Source organism: Moschus berezovskii, chromosome 13, assembly GCF_049115385.1.
Source record: "Moschus berezovskii isolate FMDL1 chromosome 13, NW_MosBer_1.0, whole genome shotgun sequence".
NCBI classification, from domain to species: Eukaryota; Metazoa; Chordata; class Mammalia; order Artiodactyla; family Moschidae; genus Moschus; species Moschus berezovskii.
In genome coordinates, this window is record NC_142472.1 from 22,305,775 (window position 1) to 22,328,423 (window position 22,649).

Consider the following 22,649-nt stretch of genomic DNA (forward strand, 5'->3'; position numbering starts at 1 on the left):
CTACATCTTTTGCATAATAATTTGAGTGGCAGAGAGTATTGATTATCTAATTGTGATACTTTTTAATTAAACCCTGCTTAAATATTTCAAAGGGAATGTGATCACTTGTGAAGTAACACATTTTCTGTGTTTCTAATAAAAGCTGTGCCTAATGTTTTAATTTAGCAGTGTAAATGGTACTCCTAGAGATAGGTTCAGTAGCTTCACAAAAAATACTGGTTTATATCCTCATATTTGAGAGCCTTAAACATTTTACAAACAGCCCTAAGCATTTCTTCATCATTTAGTATCTTCAGAAAACAAGTGCAGATTCTTTTACTTCGGTTAGATATTATCATGTGCCTGATAACGTTCCACAACTGTTACTTTCTCAAAACTATCTTATCATCCTTATTTAAAACCCATTTCAGGTAACGGTCTCAAGTAACCCTCTCATGTGCCCACCTACTGCCTGCCTCCATTCTTATTAAGAAAAAGGTTCATAAACGGGGGGAAAGGTTGGGGGAAAAAATACTGCTCTTTGTAAAGAAAAGGTTTTAGACGCACAGGCATGGAGTGGTCTGCAGAGGATGCCATGGATCATCCAGAGTTCTCTGGGCAACTTTGGCTGCTTCTTGAGCACATTTCACCATCCTTCCCTTCTTGACCTGGCCTTCTGGTGATGTGCCTCAGTACCCCTTTACTTCCATGCTTCAAAGCTCTCCTAGCTGGTTTTTATTAGAAGTGCTGTTCTTTTTTATTAATTTGCCTAGTATTTGACTTAGCCAATAGACCTAAACCCCTACCCCATTATGTATGCTCAGAGCCACCAACTTGTTCTATAAAGGGTCAGAGAATAAATATTTTAATCTCTCTAGTCCCTCTATGTTCCACAAGTTTGCTGTTTTGACAAGAAATCAGAAACAGACAATGCTTAAAAGAGTAAGTATAACTGTATTCCAATAAGCATTACTTACTGACACTGAAATTTGTGTTTCATGTGTCAGGAAACATTCTTCTTTTGTTTTTTTCAACTATTTAAATCTAATGTAATGTATTATACTCTAGTATAAACTATGTCAGTCAGAACTGGTGGCTCAGATGATAAAGAATCTACCTGCAATGCAGGATACCTGAGTTGGCAATGCAGGAGATTTGGGTTTGATTCCTGGGTTGGGAGGCTCCTCTGGAAAATGGAATGGCTACCCACTCCAGAATTCTTGCCTGGAGAATTCCATGGACAGAGGAACCTGGCAGGCTATAGTGCATGGGGTCACAAAAAGTCTGGATGCAACTAGGCAACTAACACTTGCACTTTATTGACACTGAAATTTGCGTCCATGGGGTCGCAAAGAATAGGACACGACTGAGCGACATCACCTATAGCCTACCTCACCTATAAAATATGACACTCAGAATGAATACAGTATTCCAGATATAGTTTTAATCAATATATTAATACAGTGGATTGAGAACATTGCTTTTCAACCTCTGGATATAGGTCTGATGTGGGATAACCTAAGACTTTGTTTAAGAAAAGACTTCTCCCCTAGAGTCTTAATTAAAACGAATAACTTCATTTTGTGTCTTATCTTCTCTGCGACTGCTAAGTCGCCTCAGTCACTCTGTGCGACCCCATAGACGGCAGCCCGCCAGGTTCCCCCGTCCCTGGGATTCTCCAGGCAAGAACACTGGAGTGGGTTGCCATTTCCTTCTCCAATGCATGAAAGTGAAAAGTGAAATTGAAGTCTCCCAGTCATGTTCGACTCTTAGCCACCCCCTGGACTGCAGCCTACCAGGCTCCTCTGTCCATGGGATTTTCCAGGCAAGAGTACTGGAGTGGGTCGCCAGTGCCTTCTCCGCTTATCATCTCTACCTGTTACTATAAACCGCAATGGCCCTCAGATTATCTGTGGGACATTTCTACTCTTCTCCCACTAGGAAGAATGCAATATGTGCTGGGCCCTGAGCATACCTCCAAGTTCATGATAGTGATGCTAAGAATGCAAGGTATCACCAGTTCTTTATCTGGGCTATTGCTCAGGCGTGTGTTCACAGCAAGCACTTACATAAGGCAATGTCTCTCTGGAATGAAGGGCATGGCCTGCTTACCATTTACTGTAAAAACAGTGATTTCCCCCAAGCCCTGAGTCCACTGTTTGTGCTGGAGCCCATGCAGGCCAATCTGCATCATCCTCTTGTTGGCTCAAATGTGAAATCTGCCTTCTGCTTTTGCCATGAGTAATAAAGTTTTTGTTTATGATAAATAAGCATGTTAAAAGTGGGAGGCTTGAAGTTAAGGGAAATAAACAAATGAAAACATGTATTGCTTTAAATGAGACATCATAAATGGTGGAGGAGATCAAAAGAACTACAAAAGTTTTTAAACATTGACCTTATGAAATGCTTGGCATAAATACATGGGGAGTTGAAGAATACTAAAAATGCCATCCAGGGGTTGTATTAGTTTTCCAGAGCTGCTGTAGCAAAACACCATACACTGTGTGGCTTAAAATAATAGAAATTATTCTTTCACAGTTTTGGAGGCTAGGTTCCTACAATCAAGTTGTTGGCAGGGCCTGGCTTTCTTTAAAGGCTCTACTGGAGGAATCCTTCCTTGTCATTTACATTCACAACATTACAGTGGTTCCAGCAAACCTTGTCCTTCCTCGTCTTGCAGATGCATTAGTAAATGTCTGCCATCATCTTCACATGGCTCTCTCACCTGTGTGTCTGTGTAGAGACTTTCCTCTTTTTATAAGGATCACAATCCTTGGAGCAGGGCCTACCCTAAACTAGTATGACTTCATCTTGACTTGATTACAGCTCCAAATATCCTGTTTCCAAATGAAGTCACAGCAACAAGTTCCAAGAATTAAGATTCTTACATATTTGGGGCAGGGACAGTTCAGGGCATAAGAGTGGTCTATGATTCAGTGTCAGTAATTTCTTCTGTGAGAGAAATGTTAAATATATTAAAGCCTGAGGACTTACTACTTTTTTATTTTTTAAATCTCCTGTCTACTGCCCCCACTTTCCAGTTGAAGAGGTTGATTTTCACAGGACCTAAAGTGAGAGGGGAGAAAAGACAGAAGATGAACTAAAGTCTGATTCTGTTTCTGGAATCTCAGGGTTAGGTTAGGTAGAGTTAGTTCTTGCCCTGAGAGAATACAAGCTAACTATATTCAAGGCTATATTTAAAACAATGACTGAGGAAAACTTCTAATGTTCAAAAACAGTTAATATTTCATTGTCCAAGAATAAATTTATGGAATGGAAAAGGGGAAATATTAGGTAGTTAGAATAGGAAAAGGAGTCCAGAATGGCAGTGGCTAAAAGACAAGGAAGGGCTAAGCCCATAAAATTAGAACAAAGGAATGCCCGAGGAATGGAGTGAGGACTTCAGGCAGAACAAACACACCTGGCTAGCCCGATTTATGTAAGGCAGGCCCAGGGGGAGGAGAAAAAACATATAAAAAGAGGAGCCAAAGTTGGGTCAGGGGCCTCTCTTCTCTTTTTGTCTTTTGGGTCAGCCTGCCCTCATGTCTCGAGCATGTGTTTTCCTTTAATTTCTAAGTAAACCTGAGCTGTAACACGGAGCTGTAACATCGGTCCATCTGAGAGCTGTGAAACTAGTCCATTGGTTGCTTCAAATTTTTGTTGCAATGAGATAGAACCGAGGAAATTACAAACTCCCCTGACAGAGATAAAGCTTCACGTGGGCAAATGAGAAGAAAGAAAACGGTGTCCTTGCGGGCATGAGATGGTTCTAGATTGTGACCTAGGCTGTCAGGATCGCAGTTTGACACGGTACTGCCGTGTACATGCTGGTCGTCATGGTCTTTCATTTAGATCAGGCAGCTCTCAAAGCAGGTTTTAAATTTGTGAGTATTTTTACCTAGATGAGCACTCTGGCACCCTCGTGCCAACATAGCAAAATGTATATTAGAACTATGATCTAAATATTAAAACCTTTGGTAAGTGAATTTCCATTTTTCAGTTAAAAATAAACCACAACTTTTCCTCTCCCTTCTAACCCCTTATTTTCTAATCAGTGGTTATTTGGTTCCCCATATCCTGGAGAATCCCAGGGACAGGGGAGCCTGGTGGGCTTCCGTCTATGGGGTCACACAGAGTCGGACACGACTGAAGTGACTTAGCAGCAGCAGGAGCATACCCTTCTTTCTTTTTCCTTGCCCATTGTCATCCTCTTAAATCAGCTTCTCTGTACCTCTCAGTTTGACTCTTGTAGAGGCTTGATATTTGGCTTGCCAACACAAGTTGGTTTTATCTGCTCTAATTCCTCCTTTAGAATTCCACTTAGACTGAGCTATCTAAAACACATCTCTGATTAAAAAAAGAAAAATCCCGATCCAATTAAGAAAAATAAAACTCTTTAGTGTTTTAAAACGTGATCCAAACTACTTTCCATTCATATAATCCACTTACCATTTATAACCTTTGTAAAAATAAACATCTCATGTTTTCCCTTCCTCATGCATTTTCTCCAGTAATGACTTGTTATTGAAATAATGTGTCTTCTACATCTCCATTTGTTAAAACCCTTCCCATTTTCCAAGGCTTGGCCAAAAAATAGTGTTTTATACCTCACTAAAACCCAGAGGAAAATTCCATCAAGACCAACCATTTATTAATCTGTCCTTTTAAATCAGTGCAATTTATTCGAGCCACAAAAATCAATCTGTGGTGCTCTGTAAGTGTCATTTCACATGCAGACTACATAGACAGTGATCTGTGGTCATGAACTCTAATGCTTGTGCAATGCTAACTATAACTCAGTTTCTACTATTAGGTTTAATAAAATAGATTTTTTCAATTCATTATTTTTTAAGCATGGAAATTATTTCTTTTGGTTGTTATGATTAAATACCTCATACTAAACTTCACACAGTAGGTCTTAGACAAAAAGGTGAGAGAGACCTCTTGATTTTACATTTTGAAAGGAATATGTCAAAGAATTAGTTAATATTTGGCAAGCTACAGTCTTACATTTAGGAATGACATTCTTATGCCTAAATAATGTAAGTAACAAGTAAAGGAAAATAGATTAGTGAATGAGCATGAATCTCAAAGTAATATTCTTTTCAGAATAATGTTGTTGTTGTTCAGTTGCTAAGTCATATCCGACTCTTTATGATCCTATGTACTGCAGCATCCCAGGATTCCCTGTCTCCCTCTCATCCTATGCTTCCCTATTCTTCTTTTGCCTTCAATCTTTCCCAGCCTCAGGGTCTTTTCCAGTGAGCCATCTCTTTGCATCAAGTGGTCAAAGTATTGGAGTTTCAGCATCAGTCCTTCCAATGAATATTCAGGATTTATTTTCTTTAGGATTGATTGATTAGATCTCCTTACAGTCCAAAGGACTTTCAAGAATCTGTCCAGCACCACAATTCAAAAGCATCAATTCTTAAGCACTTAGCTTTCTTTACAATCCAACTCTCACATCTGTACATGACTACTGGAAAAACCATAGCTTTGTCTATATGAACCTTTGTCAGCAAAGGTCTTTTCTTTTTAACTTGCTGTCTAGATTTGTCATAGCTTTCCTTCCAAGGAGAAAGTGTCTTTTAATTTCATGGCTACAGTCACTGTCCTCAGTGGTTTTGGAGTTTAAGAAAATAAAACTTGTCAATGACTCTACTTTTTCCCCTTCTATATGCTATGAAGTGATGGGACCAGATATCATGATCTTAGATTTCTGAATGTTGAGTTATTAGCCAATTTTTTCACTCTTCTTTTTCATCCTTATCAAGAGGCTCTTTAGTTCCTCTTCACCTTCTATTATTAGAGTGGTATTATCTGCATCTAAATATTTGAGGTTGTTGATATTATTGGAATGAAGGGACCTATTAAATTTTAAAAGAGGATGGAATAATTTGAAATAATATTTTGAAGCAGGGAAATGCTGATCATACATTTTCATCTTAAGAAAGATAAAGTTTAAGTGAATAAATAGGATTTACTTGAGTGACTGAGGGAAAGGCTAGGGTGTAGACAGATTCTTCCTTGTAGAAGTTCATGGACTTATAAATAAGGGAATACAGACAAAAGTTTGCAGGATGAGTGGCAGTGTAGGAGATTTGGTTTTAGATGAAGACTGTGAGAGTTGGACTGTGAAGAAAGCTGATCGCCGAAGAATTGATGCTTTTGAAATGTGGTGCTGGAGAATAAAGACTCTTGAGAGTCTCTTGGACTGCAAGGAGATCCAACCAGTCCATTCTGGAGGAGATCAATCCTGGGTGTTCATTGGAAGGACTGATGCTAAAGCTGAAACTTCAATACTTTGGCCACCTCATGCGACGAGTTGACTCACTGGAAAAGAGTCTGATGTTGGGAGTGATTGGGGGTGGGAGGAGACGGGCATGGCAGAGAATGAGATGGCTGGATGGCATCACCGACTCGATGGACATAAGTTTGAGTGAACTCCAGGAGTTGGTGATGGATAGGGAGGCCTGGCCTGCTGTGATTCATGGGGTCACAAAGTCCAACACTACTGAGTGAACTGAACTGAACTGAACTGAAGACATGCAGACAGTTTTTGAAATGAGAGGTTTGCTACTGAATGATTACTGCAAAAGTTATTTTTTTAATCTGAAAATATAATAAAATAGAGATTCCCCCCACAATGAAATTATTAGATTTATATGGTAGCATCATAGGTGGTATAATAAAAATGAAGTTTCTGGAAACTGAAAGAACACCTATATGTTAATCAATGATAGAGAAGACACCCAAAGATGAACCATTTAAGAGTGTGCTCATCCCAACTCTTCACATCCCTTCTAATAACACTTGATATTCATTTTTTTATCACAATGCTCCATGTGATAACTGCCGAGTGATAAAATTTGTAAAATAGTTACCATTTTTCCATCCAGTACTCTGTCCTCACCTTTCTTCAAATGTATTCTACACAAATCAGTAGAACTATATTATGAACTGAAAGGAATAAAAAGGAACAAAATTCAGGCACAAGCTACAAAGAAACCCAAAATAAAGCAAATTGAATGATCCAGATTGATTAAATATGTATTTAAAGAGTATTTTTCAAGAATAAGGCCGAGAAAATATGTCTTCTTTTAGAACATGTTTGCACACACACATAACTCTTTTCAGCATTTTTTGTCTTCCACCAACACCATTGCCTTCTAATGTTATTTATTATTTTTTTAGTTAACATGTTCTATACAAATATAGTAATGATAGGAAGAATGTAACAATAATAACATCATTACCAGTGATTAACTTTCATTTGCACAAAGACTAGAAAGTAATTTCTTATTAAAACTCAATATCAATTTCACTTTATTAAATATTATTGTTTGAAAAAGTTTGGAGTTTCTTCAAAAAAATTAAAAGCATAACCACTGTGTTATTCTGCAATTCCATTGTTGGGTATACATTCAAAGAAAATGACAACACTCATTCAAAAAGATATATCCTCCCAATGTTCATAGCAGTGCTATTTATAATAGCAAAGATATATAATCAACTTAAGTGCCCATCAAATGATGAATGCATAAAGAAGATGTGAGAATAGATATGCATATGTATATAGATACACACACATATAATGTAACATCACTTACCCATAAAAATGATGAAGATCCATTTGTAAAACTGTGGAGTGTATTATACTTAGTGAAATATTAGAGAAAAGCAAATATATATATATATGTTTTAGATTCCACACATAAGTGATAACATAAAATATATAATAAGAGTTATAGAGAACAAACTGGTTTATCAGTGGTTACCAGTATGGAGGGGGCCTCCCTGGTGGCTCAGATGGTAAAGAATCTGCCTGAAATGCAGGAGACACAGGTTCAAACCCTGGGTTGGAAAGATTCCCTGGAGAAAGAAATGGCAACCCACTCCAGTATTTTCACCTGAGAAATCCCATGGACAGAGGAGCTTGGTAGGCTACAGTCCATGGGGTGTCAAAGAGTTGGACACAACTGAGCAACTAGCAAACACCCACATACACCCCAGGATGGAGAGAGAAGGGCTGGATGGAAATGGGCATGGGATTTAAAGACACAAACTGCTAAATATAAAATAAATAAGCAACAAGAATATATTGTACAGCACTGGGAGAAACAGCCATTATTTTGAAATAACTAAATGGAGTATAAAGCTATAAACACATCAAATCAGTGTGTTTTTGCATCTAAAACTAATGTAATATGGTAAATCAACTCTAAAAATAGTGTTTCAATAACTGAAAAAATATTTTGCAAGACAACTGAATAAAAAAAGTCATAATAATACTAAGAAGTTTAAAATCACCTATTATTTACATACAACAGGTATTCTGGATTGTCAGGTAACTCCCTACCAAAAACCCCAAAGCAGTCTGTTGATTTTATTTAAACTACTGCAGTAAGGAAGAGATTAGAAGGAGAATACTTAATAGGTTGAGTGATTTTATAGTGGTTTTGCAAGGTGGGAACCTGGTTGGTATTGGGTTGAAGTTACAGCATGCTGACTTTGGGTTAGTGGAAGAAAGAGAAAGGAAGCTTTGGTGGGCAATCTGGAAGTCTTGATAAAACATCAGTTTTAGTTGGTTCACAGATATCCAGCAGCAAATATTCTGGAGTGAACAGCAAAGTTATTTTTGTTTGTTCTCACATTTGCTTATTAAAGGGGTTCAGTTCAGTTCAGTCACTCAGTCGTGTCTGACTCTTTGCGACCCCATGAATCACAGCACGCCAGGCCTCCCTGTCTATCACCAACTCCCAGAGTTCACTCAAACTCATGTCCATCGAGTCAGTGATGCCATCCAGCCATCTCATTCTCTGTCGTCCCCTTCTCCTCCTGCCCCCAATCCCTCCCAGCATCAGAGTCTTTTCCAGTGAGTCAACTCGTTGCATGAGGTGGCCAAAGTATTGCAGTTTCAGCTTCAGCATCTGTACTTCCAATCAATATTCAGGACTGGTTTCCTTTAGGATGGACTGGTTGGATCTCCTTGCAGTCCAAGGGACTCTCAAGAGTCTTCTCCAACACCACAGTTCAAAAGCATCAATTCTTCAGCGATCAGCTTTCTTCATAGTCCAACTCTCACATCCATACATGACCACTGGAAAAACCATAGCCTTGACTATATGGACCTTGGTTGGCAAAGTAATGTCTCTGCTTTTTAATATGTTATCTAGGTTGGTCATAACTTTCCTTCCAAAGAGTAAGCGTTTTTTAATTTCATGGCTGCAATCAGCATCCGCAGTGATTTTGGAGCCCCAAAAAATAAAGTCTGACACTGTTTCCACTGTTTTTCCATCTATTTCCCATGAAGTGATGGGACCAGATGCCATGATCTTTGTTTTCTGAATGTTGAGCTTCAAGCCAACTTTTTCACTCTCCTCTTTCACTTTCATCAAGAGGCTTTTTAGTTCCTCTTCACTTTCTGCCATAAGGGTGGTGTTATATGCATATCTGAGATTAAAGGGGTAGAAAGTATTATTTTTTCAACTTCCAGTATTCAGAAAAAAATTAGAATTAAGAACTTGGTAATTTATCATTTATGAAAAAAATGAGCAATTTATAAGTGAACACAAAACTGTCTAATCCAATGGACAATTATAAAGAGCAAACAAAATAATATATGTAAAATTTCCTGAAAATATAATTTGTGCACACAAAATAGTATATATGTATAAATGTATATATTAGTTGTTGCTCTGTTAGTCACTAAGTTGTGTCCAACTTTTTTGCAACCCTCATGGACCACAGCCCACTAGGCTTCTCTGTCCATGGTATTTCCCAGGCAAGAATGCTATAGTGGGTTGTCATTTCCTTCTCCAAGGGATTTTCCTGATCCAGGGATTGAACCAGAATCTCCAGTATTAAATTCTTTAATGATAAGCCAGCAAGGAAGCTTCAAATTATATGTATATATATAATGTATTCTGTACCAAAATATGGTAAATATTGGTGTCAACTATTTTATAACAAATACTTTCAAGTCAGGAATAACTAATAAGTACTGTAAAAAAAAATATTTTCATTGTCACTTACTATTTCACTATGCAAATAATCATTAAGCAATTAGATCCAACCAGTCCATCCTAAAGGAAATCAGTCCTGAATATTCATTGGAAGGACTGATGCTGAAGCTGAAACCACAATACTTTGGCTACTTGATGTGAAGAACTGAGTCACTGGAAAAGACCCTGATGTTGAGAAAGATTGAAGGCAGGAGGAGAAGGGGATGACAGAGGGTGAGATGGTTGGATGGCAGCACCAACTCTAAGGACCTGAGTTTGAGTAAGCTCCGGAAGTTGGTAATAGACAGGGAAGTCTGGCATGCTGCAATCTGTGGGGTCACAAAGAGTCTGACACGACTGAGAGACTGAACTGAACTGAGCTGACCTGAGTTAAACTGAGTCATAGGAAATGAACATTTTATTGAGATTTGTCAAATTCTTCCAAAGATTTTTAATTGTATACCTTCCCTATGAGATGTGGGTTCAATCCCTGACTCAGGAAGATTCCCTGGAGAACAGCATGGCAACCCACTCCAGTATTCTTGCCTGGAAAATCCCATGCACAGGGGAGCCTGAAGCTCTACAGTCCATGGGGTCGCAGAGTCACATTACCGAAAAAACTTTGCTGCACACGCAGTATTGGATTAAAGTTCCTATTACTCCAAATCCTTGCCAAGATTTGATATGCTCAGCTTTTTAAACTTTTCTGTTTCTGGTAGGATAAATTCATATCTTGTTCTAATTTTAATTGGATTTCGTTGTTTCAAATGAAGTTAAGCCTCCATGAATATGTTTATTTTCCATTTTTATTTTTATTCTGTTGATTGGTTGTTTTTAACTTTTGCCAATTTTTCTATTGAGTTAGTGTTTTGATACTGATTTGTAAAAGTTGTTTATACCTTGTGGTCACTAACAATTTTTGCTTGTATGGGTGCAAATGTCTTCTCAGTTAATAGTTTATTTTCTCTTTTTATGGTATGCTAAGTTGACTCACTGGAAGGGACTCTGATGCTGGGAAGGATTGGGGGCGGGAGGAGGAGGGAACGGCAGAGAATGAGATGGCTGGATGGCATCACCAACTCTATGGACATGAGTTTGAGTGAACTCCAGGAGTTGGTGATAGACAGGGAGGCCTGGCATGCTGTGATTCATGGGGTCGCAAAGAGTCGGACACGACTGAGCGACTGAACTGAACTGAACTGAATTGAAGACTTTTTATGTTTTAATATAAAAATGTAATTTTTCAAAGATTGCTCCTGCTTTTTTATATTACTTAAGAAATACATAACTAATTTGTCTGGTGATGCAGGTGTTCTCCCATTTGTTTCCTGAACGATCTAGCTTTATTACTTTGACATCATTATTTAAACTATAATAATTAAATCTTTGTATTTGAAGAAAATATTTTACTGTTTTTAAAATATAGATAGCAAATTGTTCCAACATCATTTCTTGAAAATATCATGGCTTTTCCAATCACCAGCCGTATATTAAGGGCCTGTTTATAATGTCTCAAATGTGTTACATTGGTTTATTTATCCATCTTTGTGTCAATACCAAATTTCTTCATTACTGTACTTTGATAAATATATAGCTATCTGGTAAGACAAATTCTGTAAATTTGCACTTTTTTAAAATATTAATTTGTTCCTTTTGTAGGTTTGTCCTGCTCACACTTCAGTCTTTTTTTCACCCTCTTCATTCTTTGTTCACAAGACAGCAGCCACCTTCATACCCCTTAATCATGTTGACTACAGATAATATATTGCATGTTTTGTTGTACTTCAAATGCTCATTTCCCTGCTGTAATGTTACCAAACCCTTCTTACCTTCAGGCCTCAGTTATCTTTCCTGATATCCTGTCTAATATAACATAAGGGTCTGACTCACTGGAAAAGGTACTGATGCTGGGAAATATTGAAGGCAAGAGGAGAAGGGGACGACAGAAGATGAGATGGTTGGATGGCATCACCAACTCGATGGACATGAGTTTGAGCATTCTCTGGGTGTTGATGATGAACAGGGAAGCCTACTGTGATGCAGTCCATGGGGTGCCAAAGAGCTGGATACGACTGAGCTACTGAACTGAATTGAATATAAACCTTCTCCTCCATAATTTTCTACTACATCATTCAGTTTATTTCCTTCATCATTTGTCGCAATCTATCCGTCTAGTCAAGGCTATGGTTTTTCCCATGGTCATGTATGGATGTGAGAGTTGGACTGTGAAGAAAGCTGATTGCCGAAGAACTGATGCTTTTGAACTGTGGTGTTGGAGAAGACTCTTGAGAGTCCCTTGGACTGCAAGGAGATCAATCCTGGGTGTTTATTGGAAGGACTGATGCTAAACTGAAACTGCAGTACTTTGGCCACCTCATGCGACGAGTTGACTCACTGGAAAAGACTCTGATGCTGGGAAAGGTTGGGAGAGGGAGGAGAAGGGGACGACTGAGAATGAGATGGCTGGATGGCATCACCGACTCTGTGGACACGAGTTTGAGTGAACTCCGGGAGTTGGTGATGGACAGGGAGGCCTGGCGTGCTGTGATTCATGGGGTCGCAGAGTCAGACACGACTGAGCGACTGAACTGAACTGAACTGAACTGAAGAATTCCTCTTAACTTACTGATTACATTTTTCTACCTTATTAACATGTAACCTCCTTAGAGTTATTGAATTTTTCTGATCCATTTTATATTTTCCAAAACAGTAGTTGAAAGTATAAATTTAGGTAATTGTGTATTTCTTAGAGACTGATCATTTCTTAAAAATAGAAACAATAAAAAAGTAGAAGCAACATATATTTCAATATAGAAATATAGAAATTTCAATATAGAAATATATGTAGGGATATATAAAAATATATATTTTTGAGTAGAAATAACATATGCACTACAAATTGCTTCTGGACAGTCTTTTCAGGATTTTATTTGACTAAAATAATACATGAAGTTAATTAAAGATAAAATTAAGAAGACACATTGGCTAAAATACCATTCCTATCTTCTCATTTATAATCTTAAATACATAGGTGTTAATTAGTGGACTTTTGTGATATTTTCTATCTTAGACCACAAAATTAAGCAACAGATTTTCAACGTGGGAGGTACAGGACAATCTGACTTTTTTAAAAGTGCTTGTTGAGTTTGTTTAAACCATCTGGAATCAAACTGTTTATCTGGCACATAATTGTCTAAATATATTCATTTTAAAATTAAAATTCCAACACCTTGCTGGAAACTATACAGTAAAATTACATTCAACACAATGTAGTTTCTCACTATGAAAAAACTAAGAAACTTATGCAAAGTGTGGCAGATAGACTGAGAAAAGTAGTGAGAGAAGGTTACTGCCAAACAGATGAGTTAGTTTCTAGTTTACTATATAGAGATTATAAAATCAATAAACTTAACTACAGAATTAGCATAATCCAGTGTCTTCTCAAATGTTTTATATTATATTATTTCTGATTGATTTCAACCAATGATTCAATCAATTCCTTTGTAATTTATTTATTTATTTTTTTGGTGTGGTAGTTGAATAACTGATCATACTTTCTATAAAATAATTGGACCTGAAGTTAGATGTGATCTTAAGGTTATTATAAAATTGAGTGGCTGAAAGTAAAGAAACTCTCAGTGACATATATAGAAGCTAGAGTTCCTGAATCAATATGGACTTACTTGAAGGTATAACAACAGAGAAATAAGAAGCAAATGATAGGTCAGCTGATGCCTGGTACAGTACAAGGGCTTTCTGGTTACCAAATTTTTCTCCTTTAATATTAGCCTCTAAAACTCGTGATAAACAACCGAGTTCATAGTTTAATAATAATACTACTTTTGACAGTAAAGTGTTCACATCTGATGCTGGGTAGGGTCATTCTGAATTGTGTCTCTATTTAATATTAATAGATACAGAACTAGGCATTGATATGAAGTGATGATCTGCCAAATAAAATTTAGAACTGAAACTACCAGTTTTCCAAAGCTGGAATTGTTATTTTCTATGTTGTTGAAAAGTATTAAGAAATACCTTAATACTTTACCTAATGAGATCCCAGTGTAGCTCTGTTAATTACTAATAGACTGATAGATTAATCTACTAATTCTATAAAACAATAATGATGCCTAGATGATGATATGGTTATTACATCAGGACTTCTAGATGTCAAGGAAAAAACATTTTTTCACTATATATGAATACCTTCTGATGAAAAAAGTTGTTTCAGCTACTGAGGACATATTTTTTCTTCTCTTTATTGCTAAATTGCTCCTCTGTATGTAATAGAGAATGAATCTGTTGAGTCCTTTGAAGGTCAGTCTCTTGGTGATACTTCAAAACCACCTGTCATCAGCAGCCTTGACTTTCCCCTTCTTATTTCTGTCTGTAGAATAGATAAACCACCTTGGCCCTGGGTCACATTGTACTGTACTCTCCAAACCAACTTAAAAATGATAACAACTCTTTACACAATATGTATCTCAAAACCCTCACATTTTATAGAATGTTTGTCAGGAGGCCTCTAAATTGCCTCCCATAAGTAATGTTTTATAAAAATTCTTCCCTTTGTGAAACTTGCTTCTAATTAGTAGTATATGGCAGTATTGAAGGGCTGTTACTCCATGTTATGTTACAAAAGATTTGACTTGCATCTTCCTAGATAACCCTCTCTTAAAACCAATTTAAGAAGTAATATTGACTGTAGAGTTTGATAATTACTTGCAGAAGTGTATGTCCTAAAGAAATGTAAAATGTCTCAAATGATGTCCAGGTTTCTCGTTTGGATCACTGGATTGTTTTGGGTGCCATTACTAGAAATGTGGAATGTGGAAGCAGATCAAATTGGGGGAAAATTTTGATAATCATTATTTAAAATTATTAAGTGTGATGAGGCTACGGACACACAACTGAAGTTATCCAGTAGGCCAATTGATATTTGAGCTTGAGTTATCAAGTCTGGACCCCAAAGCTAGAGATAAGTAATCATAAGGTAACGAGCATGTTGAAATTTAAGAATATGTGGTATTACTATAGGCGAGTGAAAAGAGTGAGAAGCAGAAGAATAAAATGCAAGCCTTGGAACTAAAAACAGACTCACATATATACTTAAAATGCTGAGAAAAAAATGTTAATGAAGAAAGACTAAGTATCATGGAAGGCAAAAGGACAAGGCTGCATTGCTCAAGTTGTGAAAAAAAGATATTTTCATGTGTCTTTCAAAAATTGCTTTATATTTCTAGTTTGAGTCTCAGCATGTTATATGTCTGTCTGTATTGGCATTTTAAATTTTTGTAGATAAAAGTGTTACCTAGATTTATTTGATATATTTCCTCCAGTTTACCTGAGCGTGAGATTTCCTTCACTATCTGGGTGTTAACAGTATTAGTGAGACCAGCAATGGCCCCAGGACTGGAAAAGTCAGTTTTCATTCCAATTCCAAAGAAAGGCAATGTTAAAGAATGTTCAAATTACCACACAATTGCTCTCCTCTCACACGCTAGCAAAAGAAGTGAAGTGATGTCACTCACCGACTCTTTGGGACACCATGGACTGTAGCCTACCAGGATCCTCAGTCCTTGGGATTTTCCAGGCAAGAATACTGGAGTAGGTTTCCATTTCCTTCTCCAGGGGATCTTCCCGACCCAGGGATTGAACCCGGGTCTCCCGTGTTGTAGGAGGACACTATACTCCTAGCAAAGTAATGCTCAAAAATTCTCCAGCCAGGCTTCAACAGTATGTGTAGCATGAACTTCCAGATGTTCAAGCTGGTTTTAGAAAAGGCAGAGGGACTAGAGATCAAATTGCCAACATCCGTTGGATAATCAAAAACGCAAGAAAGTTCCAGAAAAACATCTATCTGCTTTATTGTCTAGACCAAAGCCTTTATTGTGTGAACCATAACAAACTGGGGAAAATTCTTAAAGAGATGGGAATACCAGACCACCTAACCTGCCTCTTGAGAAATCTGTATGCAAGTCAGGAAGCAACACTAAGAATTGGACATGGAACAGTGGCCTGGTTCCAAATAGGGAAAGAAGTACATCAAGGCTGTATATTGTCACCCTGCTTAATTAACTTATATGCAGAGTACATCATGAGAAGCGCTGAGCTGGACGAAGCATAAACTGTAATCAAGATTGTCAGGAGAAATATCAGTAACCTCAGATATGCAGATGACCCCACCCTTATGGCAGAAAGCGAAGAAGAACTAAAGAGTCTCATGATCAAAGTGAAAGAGGAGAGTGAAAGTTGGCTTAAAACTCAACATTCAGCAAACTAAGATCATGGCATCCGGTCCCATCACTTCATGGCAAAGAGATGGGGAAACAGTGGAAACAGTGACAGACTTTATTTTTTGGGGTTCCAAAATCACTGCAGATGGTGACTGCAGCCATGAAATTACATTTGCTCCTTGGAAGAAAAGTTGTGACCAACCTAGATAGCATATTAAAAAGCAGAGACATTACTGTGCCAACAAAGGTCCATCTAGTCAAAGCTGTGGTTTTTCCAGTAGTCACGTATGGATGTGAGAGTTGGACTATAAAGAAAGCTGAGAGCCAAAGAATTGATGCTTTTGAACTGTGGTGTTGGAGAAGACTCTTGAGAATCCCTTGGACTGCAAGGAGATCCAACCAGTCCATCCTAAAGGAAACCAGTCCTGAATATTGATTGGAAGTACTGATGCTGAAGCTGAAACTCCAATACTTTGGCCACCTAATGCCAAGAACTGACTCATTTGTAAAGACCCTGATGCTGGGAAAGATTGAAGGCAGGAGGAGAATGGGACAACAGAGGATGAGATGGTTTGATGCATCACCAAATCAATGGACATGAGTTTGAGTAAACTCCGGGAGTTGGTGATTGTCAGGGAGGCCTGGCGTGCTGCAGTCCATGGGGTCACAAAGAGTCAGACATGATTTAGCGACTGAACTGAACTAAGACCAGAGTTTCTGGTTTGAAAAGGAACGTCAGTGACTGAACATACAGTCTTCTCAATGGAGCAGAAATGCCTAATAATGAAAGAATTAAGTGTGTTTATTTAATTTGGCAACATGAAAGGTGTTGGCTTCTTCTATCTATGAAGTTTCACTAAAGTTAAAAAGAGAGAATTTATATTACCTAGAACCATATATTTAATTGAAAGTTAGTAAAAATGGCATCAGAAGGAATTAAGTTCCAAGATTCAAAATTAAAAAACAGTCTAAAGATATTATGGTAGGGGTAAATGAACAAATGAGCAAATCGTATAGGGTTTTTATAAAATAGGAGATTTGAACTGCTTTTCAGTTGTGAAGAATCACAAAAAATAAAAAATAAAAATTCAACAGAGAGTCTGAAAGGTATAGAAAATATATCAGATAACAGACACAGGATTCCAGAAAATGATTAAAAGGATATTTTCAAGGTCATTGATGAGGGAATTGCATTGACAAAGAACCTCAGTCACAAAAACTGAAGGAAAAATAATGAGCACATACTTGCAATGTTGGACAAAGATTCAATTTTCTAATATTTAAGACAAATTCATAAACTTGGTGCTATTAATTACATTTATTAAACAAACCAAATAGGCACATGCTGCATGTTCAGCTACATACAGGAAATGGTGGTATGATAAGCAAAAAATCACAGAAAAAAAATGCTAAGAATTTGAAAAAAACTAAAATTATTTTTAATTTTCAAATACAAGAACTCATAAAACCATCTTTAACAGAAGCAGAAGATATTAAGAAGAGGTGGCAAGAATACACAGAAGAACCGTACAAAAAAGATCTTCACGACCAAGATAATCACGGTGACGTGATCACTCACCTAGAGCCAGACATCTTGGAATGTGAAGTCAAGTGGGCCTTACAAAGCGTCACTACGAACAAAGCTAGTGGCGGTGATGGAATTCCAGTTAAGCTATTTCAAATCCTGAAAGATGATGCTGTGAAAGTGCTGCACTCAATATGCCAGCAAATTTGGAAAACTCAGCAGTGGCCACAGGACTGGAAAAGGTCAGTCTTCATTCCAATCCCAAAGAAAGGCAATGCCAAAGAATGCTCAAACTGATGCACAATTGCACTCATCTCACAGGATAGTAAAGTCATGCTCAAAATTCTCCAAGCCAGTCTTCAGCAATACGTGAACCATGAACTTCCAGATGTTCAAGCAGGCTTTAGAAAAGGCAGAGGAACCAGAGATAAAATTGCCAACATCCACTAGATCATGGAGAAGGCAAGAGAGTTTCAGAAAAACATCTATTTCTACTTCATTGACTATGCCAAAGCCTTTGATTGTGTGGATCACAATAAACTGTGGAAAATTCTGAAATAGATGGGAATACCAGACCACCTGACCTCCCTCTTGAGAAACCTGTATGCAGGTCAGGAAGCAACAGTTAGAACTGAACTTGGAAAAACAGACTGGTTCCAAATAGGAAAAGGAGCACGTCAAGGTTGTATATTGTCACTCTGCTTATTTAACTTCTATGCAGAGTACATCATAGGAACGCTGGGCTGGAAGAAGCCCAAGCTGGAATGAAGATTGCCGGGAGAAATATCAATAACCTCAGATATGCAGATGACATCACCCTTATGGCAGAAAGTGAAGAGGAACTCAAAGGCCTCTTGATGAAAGTGAAAGAGGAGAGTGAAAAGGTTGGCTTGAAGCTCAACATTCAGAAAACAAAGATCATGGCATCTGGTCCCATCACTTCATGGGAAACAGATGGGGAAACAGTCGAAACAGTGTCAGACTTTATTTTTTGGGGCTCCAAAATCACTGCGGATGCTGATTGCAGCCATGAAATTAAAAGACGCTTACTCCTTGGAAGGAAAGTTATGACCAACCTAGATATATATTTAAGAGTAGAGGCATTACTTTGCCAACAAAGGTCCGTCTAGTCAAGGCTATGGTTTTTCCAGTGGTCGTGTATGGATGTGAGTATTGGACTGTGAAGAAAGCTGATTACCAAAGAATTGATGCTTTTGAACTGTGGTGCTGGAGAAGACTCTTGAGAGTCCCTTGGGCTGCAAGGAGATCCAACCAGTCCATTCTAAAGGAGATCAATCCTGGGTGTTCATTGGAAGGACTGATGCTAAAGCTGAAACTCCAGTACTTTGGCCACCTCATGCGATGAGTTGACTCACTGGAAAAGACTCTGATGCTGGGTGGGATTGGGGTCGGGAGGAAAAGGGGATGACAGAGAATGAGATGGCTGGATGGCATCACCAACTCGATGGACATGAGTTTGAGTGAACTCTGAGAGTTGGTGATGGACAGGGTGGCCTGGCTTGCTGTGATACATGGGGTCGCAAAGAGTTGGACACGTCTGAGCGACTGAACTGAACTGACTCTGAATTATAATAGGAACACTTAATAATCTCATTTTAGGAATCTCCTTGAGATTATTGTAGGAATAATCTCAGTGTAGGAAAAACACCAGAAAACTGTGAATTGTACTATTTACATGTCAACATAGAGATGAGACTATTAGGATAGGAATGAAGGGTAACTTTATTTCCAACCATATTCTTTCCTTCTGTTGATAAGTAAAGAGGTTGTTGACAATTATTTAATTTCAGTTGAAGCCAACTGTCACTGCTGACTCAAATTAACCAACGCTGTTTGATATTTTAATACATTTAATACATTTTTATCTGTATTACCTAAAAACATTTTTCTAGAACATTAAAAGTAATTAATCCTTCAAGCAAAATTGCTGTTTCATATTTATTTAGTAGAAATATGATGATAATAAGTGCTTAACTCAGAGAAATTGACTTGAAGTGTTCAATGATTGGCTTCTGCTTCTGGGCAGGATTTATAAATGTAGACCACATGCGGTCTTCCACTGGAATCAAATACAAACATGGAAAAAATAAATGATTCTTTTTAAGATAGTGGGCATCAGGCAGTAAAGGAAAATGACTCTGTAGAAACAGAAAATGAACAAGATAATAACCTAAAACAATACCAGTGAAGTGCCAAGAGTTTCTGGGCAACAACTAAGGTATAAGAAGCCCAAGGTGTGTTCTCCACGCTTCCTAAAGTAAAAGGGTCATATATAAAATAAACCCTAAAATATACACCAACAACAACAATAATAACAACAAAAAGGTTACCCTGAAAAGTCAACAAAAGAAAGGGTATAATCAGAAAATAGCAAATGTTAAGGTGATACATTGAAAATTATAATAACTCTGCATGATTAAAACACCTTAATTAAACAGATATTTAAAAGAAGAAAAACAATTCTAACTATATGTTGCTTATAATAAAGACATGCTAAAAATACAATTATTCCAATAAATTCAAAGTAAAAAATATTATATGATATATTAACATTAGTCAAAAGAATGTCAAACAGAACACCTTCAAAAGCAAAAAATATTGCCAGGTATAAAAATAATCATACTCTAATAATAAAATCCTAGATAGCATATTAAAAAGCAGAGACATTACTTTGCCAACTAAGGTCCATCTAGTCAAGGCTATAGTTTTTCCAGTGGTCGTGTATGGATGTGAGAGTTGGACTGTGAAGAAAGCTGATCACTGAAGAATTGATGCTTTTGAACTGTGGTGTTGGAGAAGACTCTTGAGAGTCCCTTGGACTGCAAGGAGATCCAACCAGTCCATTCTAAAGGAGATCAGTCCTGGGTGTTCATTGGAAGGACTGATGCTAAAGCTGAAACTCCAATACTTTGGCCACCTTATGAGAAGAATTGACTAACTGGAAAAGACTCTGATACTGGGCGGGATTGGGGGTGGGAAGAGAACGGATGACAGAGAATGAAATGGCTGGATGGCATCACCAACTCGATGGACATGAGTTTGAGTGAACTCTGGGAGTTGGTGATGGACAGGGAGGCCTGGCGTGCTGTGATTCATGGGGTTGCAAATAGTCGGACACGACTGAGCGACTGAAATGAACTGAACTGAATAATAAAATCAATTAAATAAGCAGATATAATAATCCTAAATAATGCACACCTGATCAGTTCATTTCAGTTCATCTTTCAGAATTTTCCACAGTTTATTGTGATCCACACAGTCAAACATAATGTTTCCTTAGAAAGCATCACTATGAACAAAGCTAGTGGAGGTGATGGAATTCCAGTTGAGCTATTTCAAATCCTGAAAGATGATGCTGTGAAAGTGCTGCACTCAATATGCCAGCAAATTTGGAAAACTCAGCAGTGGCCACAGGACTGGAAAAGATCAGTTTTCATTCCAATCCGAAAGAAAGGCAATGCCAAAGAATGCTCAAACTACCGCACAATTGCACTCATCTCACATGCTAGTAAAGTCATGCTCAAAATTCTCCAAGCCAGGCTTCAGCAGTATGTGAACCGTGAACTTCCAGATGTTCAAGCAGGTTTTAGAAAAGGCAGAGGCACCAGAGATCAAATTGCCAGCATCTGCTGGATCATGGAGAAAGCAAGAGAGTTCCAGAAAAACATCTATTTCTGCTTCATTGACTATGCCAAAGCCTTTGAGTGTGTGGATCACAATAAACACACCTGATAAGAGAGCCTAAAAATATATGATGTAAAAATAATGAAAGTTCAAGAAAAAGAAATCCGATTTTTTTCCAAATATTTCAGTCTTCTGTACCTTTTTACTAAACCTTATTTTAGTTTGCTCTACAGTGATTTTGCATGTGTGTGTTTGATTTTAGCTTCATCCACTTCTGTGTACCTACACATTTCCTGTTAATAATTTTCTTGTATTTAACATAATGTTGAATTTAATTCATTTGCTTGACTTACTGTTATCTGTCTCCTACAGTAGAATGAAAGCATTAAAGCATGGAGATTTTGGTTTTTTTTGGTCACTAGTATATATATGGACTAGTTTCTTTCATCACTAGTCTATAAATTTCAATATATATTTACTGTATTCAGTGTTTTAGCATTTAATCTATTAATACAAAAGTTTTCTGAATAGTAAATTTAGCATTGAACCATACTAGCACTCTTAGAACAAGCTCTGCATAAGCACGTTTAAGTTTTATTTATTTGTTATTTATTTATTTTAATTGGAGGGTAATTACTTTGCAATATTGTGGTGGCTTTTGCCATACATTGACATGAATCCGTCCCGGATGTACATGTGTCCCCCATCTCAAACCCCCTTTCCCGCTCCCTCCCCATCCCATCCCTCTGGGCTGTCCCAGTGTACCGGCTTTGAGTGCCCAGTTTCATGCATCGAGCTTGGACTGGTCATCTATTTCATATATGGTAATATACACTTTTTAATGTTATTCTCTAAAATGATCCGACCCTCACCTTCTCCCAGAGTCCAGAAGTCTGTTCTTTATATCTGTGTCTTTTTTGCTGTCTCACATATAGTGTCATCATTACCCTTTTTCTAAATTCCATATATATGCATTAATATACTGTATTGGTGTTTTTCTTTCTGACTTACTTCACTGTCTATAATAGGCATGTTTAAATTTGCTTTACAGTGATCATCTAATACATTATTAGATTGTTATGATAAAATATATTACTTAAAAATTTGTAGATATGCTTTTTGTTAGCTGTGTTTCTTTTTTATCATCTATTTTCAAGTGTTATTTTTTCCTTCTATACACCTGTTATAATTTGCCTCCCTGGTGATCCTTGAAGGTATAATAAAACACCAAATTCATATTTTCACTAAGTATTAATTTTA